General features: G+C 45.4%; 1 pseudogene; it reads right to left on the reverse strand.

The window, feature by feature from the left end:
- LOC136114562 (uncharacterized) overlaps positions 1–11,029 on the reverse strand; it is a 37,544-nt pseudogene extending 26,515 nt beyond the window's left edge.
- Positions 11,030–11,279: the final 250 nt, after the last annotated feature.

The following is an 11,279-nucleotide window of genomic DNA, read 5'->3' on the forward strand; positions in this document are numbered from 1 at the left end:
TTAAATTTCATCAGGTTATTCCCCGCCCAACTCTCCAGCCTGTCCAGGTCCTGCTGGATGGCAGCACAGCCTTCTGGCATGTCAGCCACTCCTCCCAGCTTAGTGTCATCAGCAAACTTGCTGACAGTACACTCAATTCCCTCGTCCAAATCATTAATGAATATATTGAATAATATTGGCCCCAGTACTGACCCCTGAGGCACTCCACTAGATACAGGCCTCCAACTGGACTCCGCACCATTGACCACCACTCTCTGGCTTCTCTCCTTAAGCCAGTTTGCAACCCACCTCACTACTCTATTGTCTAGACCACACCTCCTCAATTTAGCTGTGAGGATGCTGTGAGGGACTGTGTCAAAGGCTTTACTGAAGTCAAGGTAGACCACATCCACCGCTCTGCCATCATCCATCCACCTTGATACATTCTCATAAAAGGCTATGAGGTTGGTCAAGTATGACTTACCCTTGGTAAAGCCATGCTGACTGCCCCTAATGACCCTCTTATCCCTGATATGCCTTGAGATGACACCAAGGATAAGCTGTTCCATTACATTACCAGGGACAGAGGTGAGGCTGACCGGTCTATAATTACCCGGGTCCTCCTTCTTGCCCTTTTTGAAGACTGGAGTGACATTTGCTTTCCTCCAGTCCTCGGGCATCTCTCCTGTTTCCCAAGCCTTGGCAAAAATGATGGAGAGCGGTCCAGCAACGACTTCAGCCAGCTCCCTCAGCACCCGCGGATGCATCCCATCTGGACCCATGGATTTATGGATGTCCAGACTATTTAATTGCTCCCTAATCCAGTCCTCATCGACTAAAGCAAACTCCTCGATTGACCTGGCTTCATCTGGGGTCTCAGGGGTACAAGGCTCCCCAGGACAGCCTCCAGCAGAGTAGACAAAGAAGGCATTCAGCAATTCTGCCTTCTCTGTATCTTCTGCCACCAGGGCACCCACCTCATTCATCAGTGGGCCTACATTGCCTCTGGTATTAGTTTTATCTGCTATGTATTTGAAAAAGTTCTTTTTGCTGTCCTTGAACCCTCTCGCCAGCTGTAATTCTAAGGAGGCCTTGGCTATCCTAGCTGCCTTCCTACATCCTCTAACAGCAGCCTTATATTCCTCCCAAGTGGCCAGCCCCTGCTTCCATGACCTGTAAACTCTCCTCTTCTGCTTGAGCATACCCAACAGATCCCTATTCAACTACGCAGGCCTCCTGGCTCCCTTCCTTGACTTCCTACGTGTGGGGATGCTCTGATCCTGAGCATGGAAGAAGCAATCTCTGAATGCAATCCAGCTATCTTGGGCCCCTTTTCCTTCAAGCAGTCTTGCCCATGGGATTTCCCCCAGCAATTGTTTGAAAAGGCCGAAGTTAGCCCTGCTGAGGTCCAGGGTTGCAATTCTACTTGCTATTCTGTTCCTGCCACATGAGATGCTGAACTCCACCATCTCGTGGTCACTGCAACCCAGGCAGCCCTCAACTTTTACTGCTTCGACCAGACCCTCGTTGTTAGTGAGGATGAGATCCAGCAGTGCACCTCTCCTAGTTGGCCTCTCCACCATCTGCATGAGGAAGTTATCATCAATGCACTGGAGGAACCTCCTGGACTGTGGCTGGATGGCTGAATGGTCCTTCCAACAAACATCAGGGAAGTTAAAATCACCCACAACAATAAGGGCCTGTGACTGTGAGGCCACTCTCAGCTGCGCATAGAAGGCCTCATCAACTTCCTCAGCCTGATCTGGTGGCCTGTAATAGACACCTACAACAGTATCACCCCTGCCAGCCTGTCTCTTGATCCTGATCCATACACTCTCAACTCGTTCCTCATCCGCTCCCGGGCAGAATTTAGTACATTGCAGTTGCTCTCTCACATAGAGAGCAACTCCACCACCACGCCCGGCTGGCCTGTCTTTCCTGAAAAGGGCGTAGCCATCCATGATCACATTCCAGTCATGTGAACTGTCCCACCACGTTTCTGTAATTGCCACCAGATCATAATGTCCCGACCGAACGTAGGATTCTACCTCCTCCTGCTTATTCCCCATGCTGCGCGCATTGGTGTACAGGCATTTCAGGGAGTGACCAGAGCACACCAATTTCTCCCTAGGGGCACAAGAGGCCACCCGGTCCTCATCAGTTTTAGAATGCTGCCCCACTGGGACAAGCCCAGCTACAACCCCATCCCCCTTCAAGCCTAGTTTAAAGCTCTCCAAATGAGCCCAGCTAATTCCTGCCCCAGCATCCTTTTGCCCCTGCAAGATAAGCCTTTCCCGCGTAACACTGTCCGGACTGGAGTCTTATAAAACCAACCATTATCAAAAAAACCAAAGCCCTGCCTGTAGCACCAGTCTTGGAGCCAACCATTTAGAGACTGAATTTTACCATTCCACCCCACATCGTCACTTGAAGATGGAAGGAGTGAAGAGAAGATCACTTGAGCCCCTGAGTCTTTCACCATCCTTCCCAAGACCTTGAAATCGTTTTTCCTTCCCCTCAGACTACGGGAAGCAGCTTCCTCCCCATCTGTCTGGAAGACCAGCAGCGGGTAGTCGTCTGTTGGGTGCACCAGTCTGGGGAGCTCTCTAGCAATATCCTTGATCCGGGCTCCAGGTAGACTACAGACTTCCCTAAGATGAGGGTCAACCCTGCATATTGGGCCCTCTGTTCCTTTCAGAAGGGAATTTCCTATTACAATCACCCTTCTTTCTTTCTTATCAGAGGCAGTCTTAAGTTGTGAAGTCAACTGCCTCTTCCTATGTGATCTTGTAGGCAGGCTTGGCACCACCTCCTCACCTACCTCTTCTTCAAGATCCAGGGCCTCAAACCTATTACAGAGGGGCACCTGGGGAGGCAAAGCAGGCAGGGAGTTGGGCTGCCCGTGATGCCGAACTGGAATACGCTTCCAACCCTCGTCTTCTTTTAGGTCCCCTACCTCTGCCCTACAGCCACAAGGGTGGGGCTGTCCCAGGACCTCCACCTCTGTCTGAGAGGGCAGGAGGTCCATCTTCTTTTCGGGGGTACCTCCCTGGGGCCTTTCCAACTCACACATCAGGGTATTACTCCACCAGTCCATCTCCCTTTCGCACTCCCTGATGGACCTCAGCATCTCCATCTCCTCCTTAAGTTTCACAACCATGTTGAGCAGATCTTGCACCTGCTCACACCTCACACAGGAGTGCTGGCCTCCCTCCTCTGGTAGCAGCAGGCTCTGGCACTCCCTACAGCCGGAGACCTGAACAGCCACCGTTCGGGACAGAACCTCAGTCTGCGTTGCCACAGTATTTTTGAGACAAGCTCTCCTTCTGGAGGCGACCATGGTCATCAGCAGTCTGGGACGCTGGCAATAAGTTGGAGGGAATGACAAGCAACAAGTGCTCTCTGCACCCTGCTGCGCAAGCTACCACACCCGCTGCACAAGCTGGTCGCTCCTCTCTGCACCTGGTAGGCAGCGACTAGTCGCCTCCCAAAGGCTTTTTCGAGGCAAGGGGAGGAGGTGTGGTCGCCGTCACCGTGGGAACGCCCCCCGCCACGTCAGCCGCTCTCTCGCAATGGCTGCCAGGGCTTCTGGGGGATCAGGACCGCCGGGTATCACGCTGTCCCTGTACGTTTCCCTCTGAGTTTTCTCATCTCAGCTAAACTTCGTAGTCGGCTGAACCTCGCCGACTCTGGCTCTTGCTGCGCTGGCTCCGATCAGCTGGCTCCGATCAGTCTGTTTGTATTCTCATCATACTGTCCTGCAATAGCCACAGGTTGTTTCTATGTTGTAGCTATAAATAGACAAATCTGCAAGTCCAATCGAATGCAGTTAGCATGTAAGGTTGTCATAAATTTATTCATCAAAGCTTCTAACTCCATTTTGGCTATCATATTTATTGATATTGTTTTCCCTTACCGGATCGAAGTCCTGTTTCAGTTCTATCAGTGTAGTGTTTGCTTTACCGATACTTTGGTTGCCCATACTAGTGGAAATACAGAATCCAAAATTTCCTTGGAGATTTCTCACTTGTGGCAAGCAGATCTGCACCATCCAAGCAGCTTCTTGTGGGACATGCAACTAAGCAGAATTCTCAGAAAATGTTATTTGAGATTACAATTTACTTAACAATTCTTGACCCAAACGAAGTATAGGGCTTTCTGGCAAATACAAGAATTCATATGGTAAAAATTTGTTCCAAATTTGGCACTCCACTGGTCTCAAAAAAACCTTTTCTTTCTTTCTTTCTTTCTTTCTTTCTTTCTTTCTTTCTTTCTTTCTTTCTTTCTTTTCTTTCTTTTCTTTCTTTTCTTTCTTTCTTTCTTTCCCACAATCTCAAAAACTATCATGTTGAATTTACTAAGAAGTCTTTTACAACTAGTTACCACAAGATAAGTCTATAAAAAGATTTTTGGTTTAATTTCTCAGTTTCATTAGAACCATGGATCCACTAGGGATGCCTTTAAATTTCACCCTCAGACTGCTCCATTCAGTATTACAACATTGCTGCAGTGGGGGGGAGAGAAAACCCCCCTTTCACTCCTTTAAAAGTGGGCAGCCAGGTTTTTCTTTTTTTTTTTTTTCCTTCTTGGTGCAGCTTAGATACAGGCAAGGCCACTCAGGTGGCCTTAATTACTGGTGCTAAGTGAGAGCTGCCTGGGAGCTGCCAGGGAGTTAAGTTTATCTTGCAGCTAAGACACAGGCCTGAAATGTTCAAAACAGTACAGCACAGGCCTGGGATATTTTGCTTTTTTTATTCTCCCATTTCATTCCAGCCATAATACACTCTATATGCAATTCTAATTAGCTGAGCAATAGTTACATTCCTCAGCCCCATTTACCGTTTGCAATGTCTTACAGATGTCAATAAACAGCATATTAACTATCAATTGATTACTTTAATTTTCCTAGATCCAAATCAGATCATATTCTAGCAACTTTTAAATACAACCTCCTTCGAGTTCACATCCATCATAGCATTTACTTTTCTTTTCCGTACCTCCAACAAACACATAAATTCAATGCGAATCAGAGTTAAACAACTTCAATTCTTTTCTGGTCTCAAAATTATTAAATAACAATACGAGCAATTATTCTCATGTATAAGGATGCATCCTAAGGGGGAGCAAGGTGGTATTTTAGTAGTGGAACCGGTTCCCATTTCGTAATTATCTCCTCAAACAAAATTCTTTTGGGAACAAATACATATATATGCAAACTAAAAACTCAGATAAGAAAACCAAATACCAAGTTCAAATATGCAGATAGATCACAGTTACACTAATTCAAGACAATATCTCAAGTTTAGCATTGCACCTTTGGGCCACTTACTGCTCAGCCAGGTAGCGGTGCTGCTGCGTCTCCCTGACAAAATAGGTCAGTGTGTGCTGGATCCCAAACAGCACCTGCCCCCCCGCCACCGCAGCAAGCTGGGCTGGGCAAGGCTTTTATTAGTGTCTCATCTGGGGTGCTACAACTGTCATCCCAAAACCAGGATTCTTTACTTGGTGTGCATCCAAAAGAGCCAAATCCAGCACATCAAGATGAGAGACAGCCTATCACAGAGTTGCGCAAGTCTGGATATTGGAATAAAACTAGGATGCTATAAAGAAAAGTAACAGCTGTCACACACAAAATCTTATTGCCACATTCACGCAGTAAAGAACTGAATTACAATCTTCTGTATTATCACAAAATGCACATTCTGATTCCATAGATTCTCATTATTTAATAGTCTATGAACTTACTGTACTATATAACAGACAAAGATCTATTAAACTGTAACATGCTTAAACAAATACCTACAAAGAAAACAGGTTAATAAGGAAAAGTATCTCGCAGAGTTTAGCAAGTTTTCTATGACTTGTGTGTTATCAGTTAATTCTGTCCCAGCTTGTTGAAGTTCAAACCGTTCCGCCTGTAAAATTGTCTGAAATGATTCAATGATCTCTTGTAGAGTTTTATTTTGTCCTGCTGTTCTCGCTTTAGAAACAACAAAGTGTTATACTTCAAGGTTCTATTCTCTGGACACTTTTCCCAATCATCGAACTTACACAGCAGCCACCATTTATTACAATGTTTCACAAGATCTTCCTTCCTCATATTTCCAAGTGCTTTCCTATGTTCTAATACACCTCCCAATACTAATTTCTTAGGAACATGACTGAAAACAGTTGTTCCCGACACCATCTCTTAAGTAAAGACCATGAGAAGAGGGAGGGAGGGGGGGAAGCACGGAGTGGCTTGCGGGGCAAGTGGGAAAAGTGGGGAGAAGACTTACAGTTCACTTATATAAACAATGTCACAAAGAAACAACTGTAACAACAACCAATAAAACAATTAACTCACATTCCTGACAAGCTGCTTGATTTTCAGAAATGCAATACACAGAAGCAGGTATTACATCATGTCCTGGTGGTTGTTATGGTTTGTAAGTAACTGGAAAGGCGAAAGAAAAATCGCCGTGCTCCATAGCCTTTTCACGGCATTTTGCATCACCCCTTTGTGTTCTGCTGTCTTAGTCATGAAGGGGTTACTGTGTACTGTATAAGCATCATTAAAATCAGGTAAAGGAGGTACTGAGGGCAGAGTTTTAGACTCCTGACCCAGCTCCACACAAATTCCGGCCTTATCTTTACATAGCTGTGATGGCATTAATGATGGATATAAAACTGACTTTTTTTTTTTTTTTTGAGATCTACAGAGCCTGACTCAAAAGGATGAGCGCTGTCAAGACTCAAATAATTAGCAACCTGCTCCTTTGTGTTTTTCTGTCCATCCTCCCCTGTTTGCCCTTTCAGTATGTGCTCTGCCGACTGAAACTGGGATAGTGCAGAGTACACAAATCTCCAAGTAATATGTAAACTACTGGGAACTGAATTCTTTTGTGCATGTAGCTGTTCCCCAACCTGTTTCCAAATTTTACTGTCAAACATCCCCTCACTCAGAAACCAAGCACAATTCTCTTTCACTCATATGAGGAGCAAAGCTACCTGCTTCTCAGGAGTACAATACCCAGAAGAATGTAATAGCTGCAGTAAAACCTGCAAATACAATTTATGTTCCTGAGAAGCGGCTTGACCTATACTAACGCAATCCCACAGCTCTCTCGTTCAACGAGGACTGCTTGTCCCTATCTATACCGTAGGGATTAATGTGCCCACAAATAAAATTTACTCACCCGTCAGATTGCGTGGTCGCTGCCAAACACACTGTTCGACGAAGAGCCTTCAGGGGTCACACACTCACACGGGGCACCATTTGCGGCGATTAGGAATGACGCATACCGGGACGCAGACAGAAATTCACGCAGAGGCAGAGATCTTGTTCAGGAAGGAGCGCAGAGCCTGGCCAAGCTGAGAGCCTACCTAGGCCTAGGCCTAGGCTGCCTTCTTTATTCACCATTGACAGTTTATAGGATTTAGAGGTACAGGCCTGGACTAAGATGTTTACAAAAGGTGCTTTTCCACTAGTTGTTATTAAAAACACACTAAACTCATGTGATGTTTGTCTCACTTGTTTTTCCACTCATTCACAGACCAGGCCCAAGGACATTCACACATCCCATGCACTTGGGGGCGGTTATCCGACCCAAGATACCATTCTCATGAGTCTGAGCTATAACTTTTTACAATTATGTACTTCAAAGTAATCTGTCCAAGGCCCTTTATATATTATTATGTTAGTATTATGTCTTCGACCGTCCGGATGGTCATGTTAGTATTGATCTTCCTTTATCATCCAGATGGCTGGAACCACACATCTTGCTTTCCCACACTTTACTTTCCAACAGTCCCTAATCACTGCAGGCCCCTGTACAAAAGGACCAAATTTCAGAAGATTGGGAACGCTTGTTAGAGTGGTTACATATATAACACAAATACACTGGTGCTAAAGACTTGTATCGTGAAGCCCTGGCCAGTGAACAATGTCGGAGACAGCTTGAAAAGCACCCAATAGAAGACAACCCTCTACATTTAAAGGAGGGTAAAGGTTTGTGGGAAACCTGGCAAGTGGATGATTTTAGCCCCTTTAAGCAAACAGGGCTGGGGATGGGGGGGAGGGAAATAACCCCAGGATCAGTCCAAACTGAAGCTTTTGGCAGGGCTACAGGTGAAAACACTGTGAAACCATTGCGAGAATGGTTTGGAACTTTTCCAAACCCACAAGCTGCAGCAGGTTTATCTTGGCCATCGTCCAAGCTCTCAATTTCTTGTGTAGCTAGGTTTTTTAAAGCTCCTTCAGATACTGAGAAAATGTTACAATAGTATTCAATCTGAGCGTACCACTTGTGTACTGAGGCTTTTTGGGCCACCTCGTCAGGGGGAGGGGTCCCAGTAGTGACTGTTTTTATGACTTTAAATGGGCCTCTTAATATGATTGGCTACTGTTGTGCAGTCTTCTCTAATTGTACCAGAGCCAGGCTAAGAACAAACAAACCTTTCTCCCAGGCAGTATATCTTCTCTCCGCATCCCGAAAATCCCAGGAGAAAAATCCCACAGGTCGGGTTGCACCCTCAGGGCCTCTCTGCTGTATATGTACTGACAAGCCTGATAAAGCAAACCCCCATTCAACCTGAAAAGGGTCTGTAGGGTGAATTGGACCAAGGGATTGATGAACTGTTGCTTCAAAAATTAGTAATCACATAGCTTCTTCCTGAGAAGCTGTCCATTCCCGTTTGACCCCTTTTCTTACTAAGTCATGAAGAGGTCTAGCAATGATAGAAAAGTCTGGGATGTGTTTCATCCAAAAGACTAACAACCCTAAAACATGCTGCAAATCCTTTTTTGACTCAGGCATTTTGATCTGATCTAAGGAAGCAAGGGTGTACGGTGGGATGGAAGTCATCCCTTGTTTCCACCAGATTCCCAGGAATTTTACTTCTTGTGAGGGCTTTTGGACCTTTTCGGGGGCAATTTGCAAGCCCAGATTCTCTAAATGTGAAATTATGTTCTGCTGGGTTGCTCCCTCTTCTTCTATTTCATTCCCTCCCACAAGAATATCATCAATAAACAGCTATGCCTTCAGGTTTGGGTATTTTTTCTAGCTCCTTGGCTAAAGCATGAGGAGCCAATGTGGGAGAATGTACCCCTGGGGAAGTCGGGTGAAAATGAATTGTTGTCCTTCCCATGTAAAAGCAAAATGATCTCTGTCTTCTGGTCGCAATGGTATCATAAAAAACATGTCTTTAACATCTATTGTTGTCATGATGGGATGAGTTTTTTCCTGTATTATGGTTATTAATTCGGCCAGATTGGGGACTGCGGCGGTTAAAGGATCTGTGTTAGCATTCAGCCCCCGAAAATCTATTGTGAGTCGCCACTTCCCGTTGGGTGTTCTAACTGGCCACACTGGAGAGTTAAAAGGAGAATGGGTATTTATCACCACTTCTTGTTCTTACATTTCTTGTACAACTGGTTTGATACCTTCCTTGGCACCCAGGGGAAGGGGGTATTGTTTAACATTTGTAACTTGGCTATATGGGAGTGGGGGTGCAGTTTGCAGTAATCTGACATGTAGCTGTGGTGTTCCAAAGGTCCACAACAATCCCTTTGAATCCTTCCACTGCTTTCCCTTAAGGGTATCCATACCTAGCAAACTGTTCGGAATGTTTCCAATCACTGTCTTGATAGTGACTGTGCTCTCATCTCCCGGCAATATCAATTTTACCCAAGCAATCTTCATAACTTCTGTCGACCCTAAGGCACTGAGGACACAAAAACGTCACCTCGAGGGAGAAACCCCACACCTTTTAGCATCTTCCTCACTCAGAGCAGAAATCTGTGCACCGGTATTGATTAAAAAGGTTACAAGTGCATGCTTAGGACCTACTATAACCGTGATCAATAAATCTCCCCCTTTTGTATGTGTGAGCTGTCGGATATAAATCCATCCTCCATTCCCCTGCTCACTACTAGGGAATGGAGGTTCAAGTTTCCCTGTTTCTGGGAGAGACTTTCATTCTTGGCTGGGGAGGGAGCTGAGGGTATAACGGGTAGGACTTCTTTCATGCTCTGTGAATGTTCTTTTGGATTATGCCACCTTGATACCAGTTTACTCAGTTTATCAAGGGGTAAGCCCTCCATTATATCTCTGGGAACTCCCTTTTTAATTCCCAAGAGCCACCATTTTCATCACATCCTAGGCTGTTCTCCCTTTCCTTTTTTAATATGCAGATGCTCCTTTCTCGGAGCACCAGTAGCAGCAGCAGTACCGGTAGAGAGGGGCAGATTCTTGACTTTAGAATGACGGATTCCTCTCGACCTTTCTTCTGGGATTTTTACAGGACCATATTTCCTATTACAATCTACCAGTTCTTGTGCTACTTCCCCCCACATCCACACCTTCTTAGTATTTGATTGGTTGGGGGGAGTCAGGGCATAGGTAAAGAGTTAATCTATGGTAGTATCAGCTCCATCCCTCTGGCTTCTAATCAAACCTTCCAATCTTTCTACTGGGCTCATCAATGCAATTGTCTTTTGAAGGTTAATCCCTGTAGGTTTAAGTGACTCTGGAAGTCCCCTTATCAAGGGAGTCATCATGTCAGGATTCACTGGCAGCACCATTGGGGATTCACATTCGAGAATCAATTTTCTTTCGTGTATCATTTGCAAGCAGGCTGCTTTGTGTACACTTTCTAGCAATTGATCAGGTGTTCCAGTGATTGCCAGGGGATCTCCTCTATCTAAAGGGTTTAACCCTCCAGCCCAATAAGCAGCTTGCTGGGTTAGGGACCACAGGGCACATCTGTCACCATTTGTTAAGAAAACTCCATGCCCCCAGTAACCATTAACTTCCTCTTCACTTAACTAAATTTGGTCTCCCCCAGTTAGGGATATGCACCACATGTACTCCATTTCAGATTCTTTAGGGAGGCACCCATACTCTCTCTTTAGTTTGGCTAGCTCAGTGGCAGTGTAAGGTATCTGCTTAGTTGTAATTTGAGGGTCAGTATCCTCTTCATTTACATAAAAATATTATTTTTTCACTAAGGATCTCACGTGTGGGTATTCCTCATAATGTTTTCTCACCTTCTCCAATTCCTTCTGAGGGTAAATTTATTTGTCAGATACTCTTCTCCTCCAGCTCCTGCTCCCTCTTGCTCAGCACTTCTGTGTTTTTTAAACATTCCTCCTTTAGAGTAGTTTTTAATGCTCTACACCAAGACATGTGTGGTGTGCAGGAAATTTGAATCACCCCACTTGGTTTCTGGACACCTCTCACCTATTGGGTGTAGGGCCAGGTGCGGCTGGAGCAAAACGTCCTTCCCCTGTTACAGACCACACACTACCTGCACTCTTC

Source organism: Patagioenas fasciata, chromosome W (genome assembly GCF_037038585.1).
Source record: "Patagioenas fasciata isolate bPatFas1 chromosome W, bPatFas1.hap1, whole genome shotgun sequence".
NCBI classification, from domain to species: Eukaryota; Metazoa; Chordata; class Aves; order Columbiformes; family Columbidae; genus Patagioenas; species Patagioenas fasciata.